The sequence below is a fragment of the Diabrotica undecimpunctata genome, chromosome 7, assembly GCF_040954645.1.
Source record: "Diabrotica undecimpunctata isolate CICGRU chromosome 7, icDiaUnde3, whole genome shotgun sequence".
NCBI lineage: Eukaryota > Metazoa > Arthropoda > Insecta > Coleoptera > Chrysomelidae > Diabrotica > Diabrotica undecimpunctata.
The window spans coordinates 99,493,788-99,506,984 of record NC_092809.1 but is presented as its reverse complement, the minus strand read 5'-3'; the positions used below and the strand labels follow the sequence as shown (position 1 = coordinate 99,506,984).

At 33.3% G+C, this 13,197-nt stretch overlaps 1 protein-coding gene and 1 long non-coding RNA gene across 3 annotated transcripts in view; one reads left to right on the top strand and one right to left on the bottom strand.

The window, feature by feature from the left end:
• The window catches only part of LOC140446897 (uncharacterized), a 42,596-nt gene extending 32,536 nt beyond the window's left edge, over window positions 1-10,060 (top strand). The window contains exon 3 of the long non-coding RNA XR_011951531.1: window positions 9,209-10,060. This is a non-coding gene — a long non-coding RNA (uncharacterized lncRNA). The remainder of the gene's footprint in view (window positions 1-9,208) is intronic.
• Window positions 1-13,197, bottom strand: part of Axn (protein axin) — a 133,332-nt gene that overhangs the window by 68,683 nt on the left and 51,452 nt on the right. The gene's annotated exons all lie outside the window — the stretch shown is intronic.

The following is a 13,197-nucleotide window of genomic DNA, read 5'->3' as shown; positions in this document are numbered from 1 at the left end:
TATGCTACAGCCCCTCGACCTTTCATTTTTTAGCTCTCTTAAGGGAGCCTGAATTATATTTTAGAGCCCATCCACATCAGAGAATAACTAACGTTCAGTTTAACAAAGCCTATCTAAAAGTTGCTACACTGAAGAAATGTTGGCTTTAGATCTGCTGTAGAAGTACATAAAGCATCTGATACCGAGCAACTGGAAGATCAGGTTATTAATGAAAATGGCAACATTATTCCAGAGACAGTCCCACAAGTAAATTCTGAAATAGATCCAATTCCTGGAGCATCAAAAACCAATGTTTCTTTTTCGGATTTATTACCACTATCAAAAGTCCACACAATCTAAAAAAAACAACGATGAAGAATATCCTCGAAGAAGCTGACTTAAAGAGGAAAGAGAGAAACGAGAAGAAGGTAGATGCTAAAAATCAACCCATGTTAAGAAGATTAAATTTCAAGAAAGAAGGAATCGGAATATGAAGAGAAAGACATCTGTTACGATGATGAACTAGACGATGTGGATCCAACTAACCCAGAAAATATCTGACTGATTTGTGGAGAATTCGTGAAGGACAGAGATTTGTGGTATCAATGTGCATCTTGTTTAGGTGCGGCCTCTTGCACTGCGAAGAGAGTTCGAAGGACTATATATGTGACATACGTGTTGAATAAATACTCAGTTTAAATTATAAAATATTTTGTAATAAAACAATCAAACTGTCTAATTTTTATAATTTGCGTAAAATTTTCCAAAACACTGCGTAAAATTCTCACATAGATGGATAATTTTGCGCACCAACCAAAAAAATTAAATGATAATTTCAGAATGTGTATTTGCAGTTTGGCTCTATGTGTGTTATAGTCTACGATTAACTTTTGTGAGTTAACTATATTAACTTGAATAGTTTTAATAACTTAATAAACAACAATAAAGACGGTTTTGTATTTTGCAGAATTCTCCCACCTTCCCTTAGTTACTTTTATCAGTATTTTAAGTACGGTACTTGATTTTATTTGACTCTACCTTTTAACTATATGGCCTAACCAAATTAAACCTAGATCATCCAAGAAGTTTTAGGTCGACGACTGCTTTGTGTTTTCTTTTTTGAATTATTATTATGACACTTACAAAGAATAGAGTTATATAACTAGAGTAAAGACATAAAATCAAGCTTTAAAATAGCAAATCACCATAAAAACATTGTTTCCTTACAGTCCCTAGTCCACCTCTATTCATTTTACGCACACAAAAAAGAATAGTGAAGGCTGATACTGTTTTTACCTGAAAAATCTCGGAAGGTACAGCAATTTTGTGGTAAAATAGCATTTCTGGCGGAACAGCTGCTAAGCAGGACATAGATATTTTTCGAATCGTGGTAGTGGGTGTGGAATGGCCGTTTTTCTAATAAAAATTTTTGATTATCAGTTTACAAGCCGAAGGCCTTTTTGATTAGATGGCTAAGGTGATAAGATCACCTGTCTTGTTAAGAGAATTACCGCTTAATAATGATTATGTAACACCTGAAGCAGGTAAAATTGACACTTTCATTATGAATCAAACTTTCTATTTATGGGAACTTATTTATTTACTAGCGATTTTTGTATTATATTGAATTGGTGCTAGAAGTTAGAAACAATTATGAAAAAAATAAAGCACTTGAAAATTTAGTTCTATTTCTTCTGATATAGTCCAGTCGTCGGAGGTAAAAATGCCACTAAAGCTCTAAAAATCATACGAACAAGCTAAATTTTGCTGAGAATATCAATTTTGAGGCCCTAAAAAGATGCAAAAAAGTTTACTACTTTTACCCCCCGGCTTCCTCCTAAAAACCCCCTCCGTAGGAGGAAAAAAAACGGAAAAAAGCGATTTACCAAGAATCTATACGCTGTAGAAAAAATTTTTTCAAATAAAAAATGTAGCTGAGATAATTTTGAACAAAAATGTATATTAGCATTTTTTCTGTAGAATAAACCGTTCTCTTAAAAACAACGCTTGAAGCGACCAGTGATTTTCAATGTCAGGTACGCGCGCGAAATCAATTTTAAATAAAATTTATATCAACTCGACTGTAAAAATTCGATATCTTGTGATCAGTGTCCTATCAACAAGAAAGAAAGGTACTAAGCAAAATATTCGGAGCGTTCTGTGAAAACGAAAGATTGAGGCGTCGATATAACTTTCAACTACAGAATATTTACACAGTTTGGTGGAAAAGATAGGTTTATCGAAACTAAGACACTGTTTGGGGTTTCGCGGCTCGCTTATATCATCTAACATGAGCTCTAAAACGTTTAAAATTATATAAAACAGAAGATTCTATTATCCTCATAATACCTGTAACTTGTATATATACAAATAAAAATAAATGCATTTATTTAAAAAGTCTCGATGAAATTACTATAATTTATCGGCTTATATTTATAAAGCCGCATATATGATTATTTCTCTAAAGTTTAATATGGTAACAATAGCAAATTAAATATTATAAGACTCGACTAATCATAAACGCTTGGAAAATTTATAATAAATGCATGCGAGACCGTATTCATTGGGATTGCACAATATAAAAATTGGCCAGGTTGCCAATTGATTCGTGGATTATTCGTACTGAAATTACTAAACTCTAATATTTTCGTGGAAAACTTGCTTAAAAGGAAGCTAAGGTAACTTATTTTCGACCAAGAGAAAGTTTGTTTCTACGATCGTTTCGAAGTGATGCTGGATTTGTGTATTGCTATAAAGTATGTACACGGAGAAAAAAAAAAGAATATAGACGTCTCAGAAGCGAGGGAAAACGTATCAATCGACGTAAGAAGAGGGAATACGAAGAGAACACTCTCAATGAGATGCAAAGTTTATTCAATAAAAATGAAACGAGGAAATACTACAAATCCTTAAATAATAGCCGTCGAGAATTTAAACCACAATTAAAAATTTGTAAAGACACTAACGGTGAAATTCTACATGATAAAAACTTAGTTCTTAACAGATGGGCACAACATTTCAGCGAACATCTAAATATAAACGATATTGAAGGAGGTTACAACATAGAAAATCAACAAAATCTACACAGCGTCAACTACACAGTGAACACCCAACCTAACAAGAGAAGAAGTGTCAAATGCCATCCTAAAACTCAAAGACAATAAAGCCCCAGGAGTCGATGAAATCTGTTCGGAAATGTATAAAAAAGGTGGTGATCAACTTTTTGCAGTAATCCATAGACTAATAGTCCTGATATGGCAGAATGAATTGGTACCAGAAGAGTGGCTAAAGAGAATAATAAGTCCGTTGCATAAAAATGGCGATCAACTGGAGTGTAAGAACTATAGAGGCATTACTCTGTTAGCATCTGCGTATAAAATCTTCGGCAATGTATTGTTTGAAAGACTTAAACATTTTACAAAGGATATTGTTGGTCAATATCAATGTGGATTTACTGCTGGAAAGTCAACTACACATCAAATGTAAGCACATACGCAGATTCTAGAAAAGTCACTTAAATATAAAATAAATACACATCATCTCTTCGTCTACTTCCAAGTAGCCTATTACAGTGTGAAAAGAAATGCATTATATAATGCAATGATACACTTTGGGATCCCACCTAAGTTAGTTAAGTTGATCCAACTAACAATGCAAAACGTAAGCTCATACGTAAGAATTGAAGGAGAAAATTCTACGTTCTTTTAGACAACTAAATATTAGAATGAATGGAACTATTTTAAACGAGGAAACGAGGAAAAAACCAAATATATGTTGGTTTCTAAAAACCCCGGAAATATCCAACAGAGAATTCAAATTAACAACCATACCCTTGAGCAAGTCAAAGAATTCACATAACTTGGATCGCTAGTAAACGCAACAAACACGACAAGCGATGAAATAAAAAGACGCATAGCAATAGCAAACAGAACTATTCACGGTTTCCAGAAACATTAAAAAAAAGTGCAGTAAAGCTCAATATATATAAGACCTTAATAAGACCGGTTTTAATATATGGGCCTGAAACGTGAACCTTATCATAAAATAATGAAAGACTTCTTGGTATTTTTGAGAAAAAAATTCTTAGAAAGATTTTTGGGGCTGTAAATGAAAATGGGCTATGCCGTCGAAGATACAACTTTGAACTATATCAGTTATACACCAGATCCAGATAATGTGAAATTCGTTAAACTGCAGAGACTTAGATGGACTGGACACATTGTTAGGATGTCAGATCACGAATACACGAAGAAATTAAGAATTTCAAAACCAGAGGGCACAAGAAGCAGAGAACGACCACGAAGGAGATAAATTGATGATGTGGAAGAAGACCTACAGATTCTAAGGGTCAGAAGATGGAAGGGAAGATTGGAAGGGAAAGGAATTGTAATTTACCAATGCTTGTTTGAAAGGTTTTTAAAAATCCTTTAATTTAACTGTTTCTAGAATTTTTACTAGTTTGGTTTGGTTAAATTTTAACAATTAATGGAAAATCATATAAAGTTTTTTTTTCGTTCTTCTTGACCTATAAAATAGAACAAAAAAAAGTCAGAGATTGTGAGTTAAAATCGGTCCTCTGGGCTCAGAAATATAGCATTTCAAATATAGGGTAAAAAGGACTACTTTTGACTCTTTCGAGGGGCATATCTCAGCCCCGCCTGGACTAAAAAATAGATATAAGTAGGCTACTTTTTTTAAGGCACAACGATTATTCACATTTCATTGTTTTCCAATCATCAGGAAGACTTTGTGAGACTGGAAATGAAAAGAAACCAACTGCCTACTTTGGCAATTATTACAATACCAGTATACGCTTCTAGCGACCTCTATATAAAGAAACATGAAGGCAAATGACTTCTCATCGAAACCGATGTAAGTAGCTTTGTAGCTTTTTGTAGCAAGATCGGATTTTGCAATTTACTTGAATATACTTATTTTCTAAAAAAAAAATTTAAAATATTCTCTTTTCTAGAGAAATTAAAATAACTAGCATTATAAATCTTAAATAAACTACATTATATTAGTTATATTTAGTGTTTGGGATAAGAAATAAGTACAAACTAAATTATTAGAATGAAGAATCTAAGGTTCTACAAACCAACAACCATGAAATGCGATAAAAGAAAGGAGATCCAAGAAAACTATTCACATTGTTGTCAAATTTACTATTTTAAAGTTTAATACTTTTTAATAATTTAATAGTAATTTAATCTAATAACAATTTTTGAGATACTTTAGTGAATGATAGTACATACGACAGTGACCACAAAAGTCAAAGACAACTGTCATTAAAAGTAATTCCTTTTTTACTTACTTAGAAAAATCATAAAAAAAAACTACCACTAAAAATTCTTAGAAAGATTTTTGGGGCCGTAAATGAAAATGGGATATGGCGTCGAAGATACAACTTTGAACTATATCAGTTATACACCGATCCAGATATTGTGAAATTCGTTAAAGTGCAGAAACTTAGATGGGCTGGACACATTTGTAGGATATCAGATCGCAAACACACGAAGAGATTAACATTTTCAAAACCAGAGGGCACAAGAATTAGTGGACGAACACGAAGGAGATGGATTGATGATGTGGAAGAAAACCGACAGATTCTAAGGGTCAGAAGATGAAGGGAAGTTGCCAGGAATTGACAGGAGTGGCGTCTTCTTTATGAGCAGGCCAAGATCCACAACGGATTGTCGAGCCACTTATGATGATGAAACTTTTTAAATCTGTCAAATATCCACGCTAAAGAATATAAAAATACACACATAACCATTAATGCATTCTCTGTGTAATAAACAAATCTGAATAATAAAAAAATATTAGAAATTAAACAGTCTTCATTGAGGTCTGGCACAAGATAATGAATTACCCCCTCATCTAAATTACGAGAAACTATGCTACTAAATTTAAAAAATTCGGTGAAGGTGAAGAAGAAATTTATTACAAAAACGTATTCTAATTACAAAAAATTCGTTGTATTGGGAACATGTTCTTTGTTAATGGAAACATGTTGGAACTAGAAGATGTTCGAAATAACGAAAGTGATCCATAACCCATAATTGTTTTAAAAATTGAACATTCAAAGATTTTACGCTAACTGGTCACAAAATTTAAAGTGATACTTTATCGAAGTGGCACTGAATAAATGCAGACCAGACCTAAAACAAAAGACACTTTCGGTTTCACTATTCGAGTGAATATTCTCATATTTAATTTTGTAAAATCATATTAAATATAATTACTCATATTAAAAGTAACAAAAAATTTACTTTTTGACGACGCCATTTCAAGAGTAATATTTAAGTTTAGAACTATCCTTGATTACTGACATTTATTTCATATAAATTATTTAAAATAGATCTATCCATGTGGACATTACAAAAACTGTAGGCTTATATACAAAAAAAGAGTAAATTTGGCAACCTCGCAACCAACAACCATCACCATCCATCGTAGCTGCAGTTTTAACGGAGGTCAGCAACCGCGGTACCAACCAGCCAGAGCGGTACGACTTGTACAACGGACGCCGCCGACCAAGAAGAAGAACTTTCTGGGCTTCAAAGAACTCGCCGCCCACCATTCACTGTCCCTCCTTCCCCGTCCACCGGCTCAAGGGACTGCCTGCGGTGATGGACATGGGTGAGGAATAGAGATGGCACAACAATAAATTTAAAATGTTTCGATTTAAAGAATTTATTAATTTAGTTAAAACAGTATGTTATGATATGACTACTGTATATTTTTCTGGTAATACCGGTTACTATTGACAGTAAAATAGATTTAAAAGATACATAAACATAATTATTTGAATAATACATATACAAATCTCCTATAAAATACCCTGTGAATGCAACAATTTTTATGTGGAAGAACCGCAAGACCACTAAGTGTCAGAATAAACGAACATGAAACATACATAAAAAACAAGGACTTCGACACAACGCTTATATGCACACATGCCTGGGACAATGACCACAGAGTACGATGGAAAGATGCATCAATAATCATGAAAGAAACAGACATGAAAAAGAGAATAATCAAAGACGCAGCAACCATCCTACTCAATGAAGAAAAATGTGTAGCAAACCCATCAGCATAATGTAGCAGGCTTTGCGGAGAGTGGATTAAGAAACTCTAGACACATCGTCTTCAGTCATACACATACATATGCAACACACAACACAATACTAGAACACTTTCTCACACACAAACGTTTATAGCACATATTAACAATGCAAAACACTTAGAATAATCAGAATTTGAAGTTCAATAGAGTAAAAATCCTCCCTCATATCTTTAAAATAACCTCGTCAAAAACTTTAGCGGTTGACAAAACCAAATTCATAAAGGTGTCATGCAGAAACCGGGATAACTCTGATACCAATTCAATATCGATAGATGGGGATAATCTGGAGAGGGTAAAAAACTTCAAGTACTTGGACACAAACTGAATAACAGCAATGAAGTTGAAGAGGAAATATCAGCGAGAATGATAGCGAAAACTGCGCGGAAGCTTTTAATAACATGCTGAAATCAAAATTACTGTCAAAAAATCTAAAATTAAGAATCTATAATACTATTATAAGACCAGTAGATTTATACAGTTGCGAGGCATGGTGCCTAACACTAAAAGAACAACAATGCCTCTTTACCTTTGAAAACAAAATATTAAGAAAAATTCTAGGACCCAAATAAGATCCTAAAGGTAATTAGAGGATTCGTTCGAACGTAGAAATTGGAAACCTTTCTAAACAACCCCTAATAACAAGCATAGCCAGATCCCGGAGACTTGCATGGATGGGGAATGTCCTGAGAATTGGTATTAAGATAGCTACCAGAAATATAGCTGTATCGACGCCAGTTGGAAAACGACAAGGACTGGTTGACAACATCAAAATGGACCTCCAAGAGCTCCATTGGAAAGAGTTATAATGGACCGCAAAATGTGGCGATGCAAATACAGGGGAGGCTAAAACTCTTAAGTCGAGCGCCCACAACGCAACTGTTTTAAAATAACGTTGAAAACTAGTTAAAAACCAGTCTCAGACGGGTCGACTCGTGGGCGAATTACCGTGTAATCGGTTTCAGAGCGTAGTTTTAAAACAGTTGCGCCTTGGGCGTTCGATTTAAGAGGGTTGTATGGCACTAGGAAAAACATAAGTAATGACATACATAAATAACCAAACTACAAGTGATCATGTAAAAAACGAAGACATCAGAGCGCAACCTGAGGTGCAAAATATAATAAGGCAAGGGAAAACGAGAATTATAGTTACTGATTTACATGTTGTTTATCTGTTTATCTTCATTAATTTTTAGAACAAAATTTCAGTTAATATACTTAATTATGGAAATCGTTCCAAATTTTATGTAGAACAGTCATAGATGATGAAAAAAAAAAAAAGATTCTATATCTGCCGAACGGGAATCATAATTATCATCATTAGCTCGAAAAATCTAAAAATCTTTGTGTATTATGACTTTTCGCGATTATGATCTGGTCCTTGCTTGGTTTTTCCAGTTTGTAATATTAAGAGTTTTCAGATATTGCTCCACTAGTTCCATGTATGTACATTTGGTTCTTTCTTTTGACGTTCTTCCTACTGCTGTATGCCTAATTATGGTCTTTGGTATTTCACTCTTCTACCCACGTTCAAGTTGACCAATCAAGCGTAAACTTCCAATCTTTATAAATGTTATTATGTCAGGTTCTTTTTAGGCTTTGTATAATTCAAAATTAAATTGTCTGTGTCATATATCGTGTCCTTTATATAATATGTACTCGAAGATTTTTCTTTCAAAGATGGTGGTTTTCATCGATTTTTTACTGTCTATATCTCCGATCCATATACAAGGATTAGTCTTATAAGGGTTTTGTATATTTGACAGCTGAACGGAATTATCATAATTTTATTTTTTAACGAAAGATTTTTTTAGAAAATAATTAAATAGGAGTTTCCGAAATCAATAAATAAAGATTAGTATTAATTATATTAATACTAATGTGAAAATCACAAAAAAAAAAAACATTTAATTGGAATCTAGTGATTTCAGAATGTGTCATATACATCTGAAAGTATTTTTAGGTGATAACCCAACTATCTGATATAATTGATAATAGTCGTGATAACATAAACTATTTTTTACTCATACTGACTATCAGAAACAATATAAGCTTATAAATATTATTCAAGCAATCTTATTGAATGCAATATTCTTGTTGCAGGTAATATAACAACCGTTCCCGTAAGTATCACTCAAAGAACGGGCCGATACCATCTCTAGGACAGTCGGACTGAAGAAGAGAAGAAAAGAACATGCCGACTGAAAAACAGCTGCTAATAATGCTTCGGATTCGGAATTAACATTTTTAATCTTTACCGGTTTTCAGTTTTAATGTGTTATCGAGCTTTTATGGGTTGGCTCAATTTAATTGTACTTTTCGTAAGTGCATTCCCGCATCTGTATATATAATGTGGGATTTTTCATTTACAAAAACATATAGAAATTACTGATAGTAATCATAAAATGTTTAAAGCTCGTCTTTCGAGATTTTAGCTATTCTAGTCCTAGTCGCGACTTCTACAATGTATTGTAGGTAAATATTTTTCCACAAATTCCTTAAAAAAAGTTACAAGATAAGCAAACCATACTATGAAGATATTATTTGGTTTAGTAAGTTTTTGAGTGGTGGTAATTAAAAATTAAACTACTTTTCAATATCTGTGTTCACAACGCCAATATTCAATGATTCTACTACACAAAGCAGGAGATAAATCAAATTTACAGAATTACCGACCAACCCGGAACCCACGGAAAACTGACTGGAAAGCTTATCAGGAAGACCTGACGTACAGTCTTCGTAGAACAAGAGAGAAGATACAAGGGAGCTAAACATGGCTGCTGAACAATTTCAGGAGTCAGACATGAAAGCATACAAAGACAACTGTCTAGCGGCGGTAAATAATACCACCAGGAACGTGCCCTGGTGAAATAATGACTTTGCTAAAAAGAAGAAAGTCGTAAGAACAAATCTTCAAAAAGAACGGGTGCTTTACAAGTCAAATATAAATATAAACATAAGCAAATATAAATAAAGAAGTCAACAATTCAATATATATAGAGAAATATAAATATTAAACATAAAACTAAGTGTATTAACAAAGATAAAAGACAGATTCATCATCATGCAACCTCTTCTGTCCACTGCTGGACATAGGTCTCTCCTATTTTTCGCCACTCTTCACGGTTCTGTGCGTCTTATTGCTATTTCTTGGATATTCGTTTAATGTCGTCCATCCAGCGTGTTGGTGGTCGTCCTCTGTTGCATTTGTCTTCTCTTGGGCACCAGTAAATTAGTTTTCTGGTCCGTCTTGAGTCTTTTAGTCTCGTTATGTGACCTGCCCAATTCCATTTCAGCTCGGCTATACACGGTCGACGACATCAGTGATACCTGTTCTTTTCCTTAGGTCTTGGTTCCTTATTTTGTCTTTTTTTGTTACGCCGATAATCGATCTTTCGATTAAAAAATCTAGAAAATTCTAAAAAACGATTAAAAAGAGGCAACCATTACCAGAAACGATTCAAGAGCTGAAAATAGAGTTGAATGAAGAATGAGAACATATACGAACAGATAAGAACAGATTCAGCAACTTATTGCAAGTATGTCTAGGCGTATTGAAATTCTCCGCAGGTGTAGGGGAGGCAATACCCAATATTAATCCTAAAGAACAGCGAACTGTAGGCCATTAAAATTTTATTTTTAATTTCTTTTTTTGTCGGAATTATCGAACAATTTTAATTTTTTTGCGTTACTTACTACTTTCTTTTGGGTTACTTAGTTTTGCTCTTACTACTTTTTAGTGTTTTTAACAGAATTAAAAAAAAAAACATACAAAATGTAAGTGTCCGGTTTTTTTTTGACCAGTATACTAATATCTAAAATAAGTTGTACGGTAATTGGATTTTATATCTTCTGTTCCATAATACCTCACGCTTCTTTTTTTTTATTTAGGGATAGGGACGATTTAGCTAAACTAGATTTACTAAGGTAGGTAACAATTTCTTACTTAGATTGCGATATGCCAATCTTGATAAATAATATCAATCATTTTGAATTGCACCATTTCTGATTGAATGACAAGTTTATTCAATTGAAATAGTCCAGTTACTGATTTAAAATCTTTTTAACTCATTTATTATCCTTAATCATAGTATTATTTACTATGGTTAAGGAAAATCAACCACAATTTAGTTGAAAATGCGTTTATTTTGACTTTTCGATATACAATTTTATTTTGTATATGAGGAGGTAACATGCACACAAAACAAAAAGTTGAGTTAGATGTGCCAATGCATTGTTCTGTTGTAGCCAAAGTGGTTTAATCTATATGATTTATGCAAAAAATATTATTACCTATGGTAACAGCATATTAAAAATGACCTTTACACGCAAAATGACTTATTTCCATTGTACTGGTCCATGCAAACCAGCTTATTTCCAACCAACCAATAGAAGCGCAGCAACTGCCACTCAGCTGACCCGGTGAGACTTGCAAATTTGAGGTTATGTAATGGTTTTTAAGCGAAAACACCCATAATTTTAATTAAACAGGAATACCATGATATTTACAGTGGTATAGGCAAGGTAAAAGTACTATAGTTGAGCCGCTGAAAAGATGGAATGATCATGTGAATGGCACGCACTCTTAAATATTCCTCTTCCTATGTTATCACTTTTCCCACGTTTACACCGCTCAATAAAAACGAACTAACAATGTTGCTATAATATATTTATACCGTTTTTTAGAGGTTATTGATGTACATTAATTTTAAACATTTTCACAAAATTCACCAGCCGGCGAAACTGAAACACAAATCATGATACATAAAACATTTGAGTTATAGTATCATAACACAAATAATGACGGTGTAAACAGTTTCCCATAAGGTCTAGTTTCGAGCGCCTGTCGATGCCTGCATTAGGTGATCATGCGACCTTGGATTCCATGTTTTCAGCGGCCAGGGTATAGGAGAAGATTGGCCACTACTTGATACCAAGAAAGTAAGTGAATACTATAAGGACATCCAATCAATAAGTGAACTGAAGATAATTGAAATACGCTACCGGACACAAGAAGAAATTAAACACCTCCGAAAAAAGGGGAAAAGAAAGTCTTACAAAAATATTGTATTGGTAAGAGGCTTGAAAAACTACAGGTATAAAGGAGAAGAGTCTTTTGATGAACCCACTACAGCAGCTGCTGGTGAGGAGCAGAAAGAAATGCTGCCTCGACCATGAACGCTGTGACTTGCATATTTAAGAAATTGTTTGTGGCATTCGCATTAACTACCTATGAGGACAATGTTTGTTACTAAAGTAAGGCCTATATTATTATTTGATATAAAAATAAAAGTTTAGTCATGAAACTATTGTTCCTTTACTTTATTGCTTTATTATTTTATTTCCATGTACATCAGCTTATGTGCACATATTACATGCAAAACGACTTATTTCCACTGAATTCGTGCAAAAGGTCTTATTGCCAAAACAAAATCAATTTTTTAAACTATTTTTTAGCTACCCTAACTGAAATGAGTATTTTAATCGCCCTTCCTGAAAAATTAATTATTTGTGACTTAAGCTTGTTTGCATTTTATTTCCTCACATATATATATTTGACAATCCTATAAAATGCAATATGAACGAATTTATTTCCAAATATTGGTGTTTGACAATGTTGCCATGTCCGGATAATGTATGTGTTGTATGCTTCAAATATAAAGCGAGAAACCTTTTAAAAAGTACATTTTTATATTGATTCTGCAATTTTTTAATGCATATAAAACACGATCTAATTATTTCTTTCTTTCGGTATTAATTGCAATTAATTAATAGAAATTTTTTTTGGTAATTGTCCTTTGATAGATTAGCGCTGCAGATGGCAGCAGATGTTCACCAGATGAAAATTTTATGACAATACCTTCATCATTTTGGAATGTACCTGTAATTGGACTGTTAATTACATGCAGTTTTGCAATGTGCTTGTCCACATGATTTCCTTCGTAATAATAATATAATAAAAATGTACTTTTTAAAAGCTTCCTTTCTTTATATTTGAAGCATACAACATATACATTAGAAGGAAATGGCAACACTGCCAAAAACCAATATTTTGCTCCGCGGAGGTTCATTCGAGGCTATGTTCACGTTTC